We start from the raw sequence: 5,541 nt of genomic DNA, 5'->3' as shown, positions 1-5,541 counted from the left end.
TAGGCTTAGCCAGCGAGCCGTCCGCCCATCTTTTGGACGGCCATCAATTGTTTAGGATGGCCACTTTTACCTTTTGACCTAATCAGCTCAGCCTAGCCTAATTGGGCCAGGTCTACCTACACAAAAATTCCAACATTTAAACACCTTAAAATGCCCTCTAAAGATCATAATTTTCTATTTTTTTTTTCTTATGTTTGGGAGGTTGCGTGGCCCACCCATCGGCTCAGGGCCATGTCCACTAGCTTCCATTTTGGGCGGCCTGTTTTGTTTTTCTGGCTAAACCCCAGCCTTACACACTATACTTGGTTGATTTGATAGTACTCCCCAGGAGCCATTAAGTGTTTTAAAGTAGGTTTTGCACACATCCATAGGCTGTAAGCAAAACCCAGTAGGCCTGCCCTTTTGATTTTATTAAAATAGAGAAACTTTATTTGTCCAAAAAAAAAAGGAAAAAAAAAAAAACAGTACATATGTAAAATTCTAACATAAAAAGTTAAATCATGGCAGTGGCATATATAGGTGGCCGGTGGGAGGCAGATTTCACTCGCCCTCTCTAAACACTTGCACCTCCTCCATTGATAATGTTTGAAGCAAAAGAAATCAATTATCTCAAGTAGATAAAAATCACCTTATCTTTGTGAGCTAGCTCCCCCTCACTTAATCATCGAGCACTCCCCCCACTTTACCTTCTTCTTCTTATTTATTTAGGCACACACGACATGTGCCAAGGATTGTCAATAGCGAATATATCACTGTCCTACTTGTAGGTGACAATCCCTTACACAAGACAAACATACACACACGATGCTTTACACAAACTAAATCTCAATATGAGATTTAGGGAGTGGAGTTGTTTTGGTCGTGAGAAAAAATCCTGCAACTGGCAGGAATTGAACCCAGGACTCTGGGATTGGAACCACCAAGCTATTCAACTCCACTCCTCCCTCAGCCCCAACATTTCCAGACTCCTTTATATGTCACTGATCTTTACCGATGTTGAATGCAATATATATTTAATAACAGAAGTGTGTATTGATTAGATGAATTTCTGAGATGTCTTATTTACACGTTAGTTTTATCACAATAGGGTCTGTGGTTGTTATTATGCATCAATCAATTTTTCTTGGTCCTCCAAAAAATGATACCACCATAAATTTCAGGAGTTTTATGCAAAAAGCAGAGAAATTATGCTGCAAATGAAAGCACAGAAAAATCTATAGTGAGTACAAGCAGGGACTCGCTGGTTTCAGATGGACCAATTAAAAGCCAGCAAGCCACTATGATAACATAAATCCACATATGATAACATAAATGATGAGTCTGATCTCATAGCACCCATAGTGTCAGGAATGCAGTTGAAACATTGAATACTAATAGTAAAGAGGTAATAGAGCATCTTTCTTCTTTTTTGGAATCTTTTTATTTTGTGTGTCAATTTTTGAGTCAACATAAATTAAAAGAGAATCACAAAAATACATCAGTCAAAATAAAAGAAAACATCAAAAATGTCTTTGATGGCATAGTAACTAATGTTACATGCTTAAAATCAAATCTCAATTCTAAACTTTGAACATAGAGAAACTAATAATGATGTTGATTACTAAATTTTTAAACATTTGAACACATTTTAAAGATGAAATTAACACTACTGAAAGAACAAGTTTTGAGCAAAAAAGCTCTGATAGTTGGCACTGGCCAATTTTGTCGATACAATATTGCTCACCTGAGAGGGTGAAAACTCTTGCCCGTCTTTCATGACATGTATTCTATTGCTATAAAATGCTATGTTTAGTTTCCAAGAAACTTTCATATAGTAAAATTCATCATCATCACATCACCATTTTATAGTCAAAATGAAGCGCCAACAAATTTATTTCCGACAACCATATATATCTAGTTAATATGTTTGATGTACGGTACTATAGAAAATACAACTTAAAAACATTGGCTTTAATGTATTTACTTTTGCATTCAGAACCGTGAGTCCACACCCATCTCTACCCCACTATAATTTGGGCTGAGGTGATAAAATTCGGGGAAATAGTACCTCTAGATTGCCGGATATGACACTCTTGTATAGTATAATTCATCATCATCGATGTAATACATTGCTGTGATATATTGTACCATAGAAAATAAATCTTAATTGTCTTTGATGTATTTACTTTACCTACATGTTCCAAAAACCAATCTTATCTTTGCACCCTTTTTCTCATACTTTTCAAATTATAAAAAGGCATTTGCTTGACTTAATATGAAATTGCATTGCAGACGAAAAGTGAGGGGACAAACCCCTCCCCCTTAAAAATATGTCAAGGGTGGACATGTACCCAGCCCCCCATGATCTGCACCCATGGGTGCATGAGACTCAAATTTTCGCACCTGAGGGGGCGAACATTTTGAGAATATTTTCTGGGTGCCCAGAAGATGCACTTTCATACCTTAAAAACCTTACCAATAATTGTCAAAAATATAATACAATGATTATTTTTCTTAATAAAATTTAGGAATTTAAATGCCCTACCTATAGTATTGTTTGAAGGTTTGCATGGCGAAGAGTATAACCATATATAAATTCTTGCGGTACACCACATAGATATCTACATGGTGTACCTCAAGAATTATTATATACCGTTTATACTCGATATGAAATGTTATTGGGCTGTGGAAGTTCAATAATAGTTGCAGTGATGACGTCACGATTGACTTATAATACAATTTAGGAGATTGCGATTGCACCATCTGCACCCCTGCAGCATCCTCCCACCAGAATTGCTTCTTCCACCTTAAGCCTGTTTTCCACTAGGCGAATCTGTTCTTGCGAAGCGAAAGCGTCGCTTCATGCGCATTCACATTCCTATCGGAGTTTTTGCGAAGTGAAAAAATGCGCAACCAATCAAGAGCTCAGGAAGCTAACCGACGCTTTGATTTGTGCGAATAAATTCGCCTAGTGGAAAACCAGCTTTAGGACCCCTAAAGTTGCCGTGTTAATCTGAACCATAAAGTAAAAACTAAAACAGCAGTTACTTTATATACTAATAATACTTTACATAATTTATTGAACACCAAGCTTTTGCAATTAACTTCTTCAGGATGCTATGTATAATATGAAAATATCTTAATCTCTTTATTAGCGCATAGTGGTTCCAGGATTTCCAAGTTCAAACATATTGATTTCTACTCGTATGTTAATATGAAAGAAATGGTCTTCAATGGAGAATTTGGTTACTGGAAACCAAAAAGAACAATTGGAGACAGGTATGTGCACCCACCCTTCCTATTCATGTGATAATGTAGTTTTTTTGGGGGTATAAGCCCACCTCAGCTATGCTTGCTTCTACTCTGTAGGTTATTTCTGATTTTAGGTTGTGTTTTTCCCCAATCAAAAGCTCAGTTTTTGAACAATCTCAATTTACCTTTACAAATACATTTAGGGAAAAAATGTAAGATCGGCTTCCATTTGTTCATGCAGTGTTGAAAATTTGCCTTTTAAATGTCCTCCCTATATTATTCTTATAAGTTTGCATGGGAAAGAGTAATAATATATTAATTCTATCATACCATAAATTACGTGCATCGTAATTTTTTAGGCAGCTGCGCCATATCAAGGTTGATAGATACGTGCGCCTGATAAATCCCTGATTGATTGATTGATATTTACATGGCGTATCACAAGATATATTATATACCTCAGAAGTCGGGAAAGCTCATTTCCCGCCATCTAGAAATCAAAATTTGTTGCCAAGGGAACCCGGACCCCCTTCTCTCTGAGGTTCATTGATTCATGGAACCGGAATCATTTTCAAGAGGGGGAAAACTTTGAATTTTGAAGAACTTAAATGTCATTAAAAGACACCTCAGAAGTTGGGAAAGCTCATTTCCTGCCTGCTAGGAATAAACATTTTCGGACCCCCTTTCTCTTTGGGGCGTATCAATTCATGGATGGAAAAAAGAATATGTACAGTATGCAACTACTCATTTTTAAAAAAAATTTATATATACACACACAACAGGCCTATTTACTATAAGAATGAGAAAGTTTACCTGACCATTTTCAAGAGCTGGAAACCATGAATTTTGAAGAACCTAAAATTCATTAAAAGACACCTAACTTAAAAGTCGGAAATGCTCATTTCCCGCCATCTAGGTAACTTCGGCTTTGAATCTAGAAAATTGAGTTGTGTTAAACTGAGTAGAGTATACAATAAACATAATTTTTTATTAAAGTTACAGCAGGTAGGCTAGGATAGTGCCTACAGTATGTTTATTAATTTAGTATTAATAATGAATGCAAAATAATGGTTTAAAACAACAACAGGAAAAAGAATAGGAAAGAAACTTAGAGCAGCTTAAAATAAAATCGGAAAAAATATATAATAAAAAATGTCATTATTTAATATTGTTATTTTATTTGTTATAAAATGAGTTTTGAGAACTATTCACCAGAGGTGAAGGCCACATAATTCGACATCAAATCTTGAACTTGTGACGTGATTTCCAATATCTTTATATGAAAATAGAATAGTAGGCCTATTTCAAATTTACCGATAGAAAAATTGTAAAACAATAAATCTTCAGTCAGTATTATATTTTTTTAAACGTCGGGAATTATTTTACACTATTTGCCAATAAAAAATATTATTTTATTAGCTATAGCTAAAATTAATTTGTGTTTTTAGGTAAGAAAACTTATATTATTATTATTATGCCTATGCCTATATTTATGAAAATCTCACATACGTTTTCCGACTCCTGAGTCTCAGCTGGGTCGGCATGCATAGGGCAGGCCTCACCAACTGTAGTAATAATCGTACGTTTCATATAATTCATATAACTGAGCATCTAATCAAATATTACAGCTTTTAGGCTAATATTCAACACAAAACAAATTTCAGTGGGACGTGTGACGTAACTTTTAGTAATAGAGTATGCGCAGACTGTAAGGTAAGGTAAGGTTAACCAATCAGAAGTGGGAGCAGAAGTCAAATTAAAGCGCTTGGTAACCTAGATACTGCACACATTATCGTAGGCAGAGCAGCAGCCCAGTGAAGTAGTTCAGTTTTCTTTGCTATAAAAATCACTTTCCCCGTGGGTGTATTTTAGTGAACTTTTTGTATGTTGTAGAGATAAAATTTAACTATATATATATTCATGGAAAGACGTTTTGTTGCAATTACATCCAACTTTGGTGTTTCAAATCTGTATTTCTGGTTGACTAATATTTTTGCGAGTTAGCTCCCCCTCACTTAGTCATCGAGCCAGTACCCCCACTTCATCTTCGCTCCCCCATCAGGGCCCACAATTTCCAGTATCCTTGATTCTCACTGGTCATAACTTTACCGATGTGAAATACAATATAAATTTATTAACAACAGTATGTATATTGATCAGATGATTTTTTCAGATGTCTTTCACATGTTAGTTATATGCATTAATCAATTTTTGTCGTTTCAGCAAAATATACCACAATCTATTTCAGAAGTTTTGCACGAAAGACAGAAAAATTCATTTATATACGAAAGCACAGTAAAGTCTATGGTG

At 35.3% G+C, this 5,541-nt stretch overlaps 1 long non-coding RNA gene across 1 annotated transcript in view; it reads left to right on the top strand.

The window, feature by feature from the left end:
• Positions 1–3,133: 3,133 nt before the first annotated feature.
• The window catches only part of LOC117117322, a 17,064-nt gene continuing 14,656 nt past the window's right edge, over positions 3,134–5,541 (top strand). The window contains exons 1-2 of the long non-coding RNA XR_004446889.1: positions 3,134–3,258; positions 5,455–5,538. This is a non-coding gene — a long non-coding RNA (uncharacterized LOC117117322). The remainder of the gene's footprint in view (positions 3,259–5,454; positions 5,539–5,541) is intronic.

Source organism: Anneissia japonica, unplaced genomic scaffold (genome assembly GCF_011630105.1).
Source record: "Anneissia japonica isolate Jap-2015-1 unplaced genomic scaffold, ASM1163010v1 scaffold4464_len47620_cov111, whole genome shotgun sequence".
In the NCBI taxonomy this organism is placed as follows: Eukaryota; Metazoa; Echinodermata; class Crinoidea; order Comatulida; family Comatulidae; genus Anneissia; species Anneissia japonica.
Note: the sequence above shows the minus strand (reverse complement) of the source record. Positions and strands in the feature narration are given on the sequence as shown.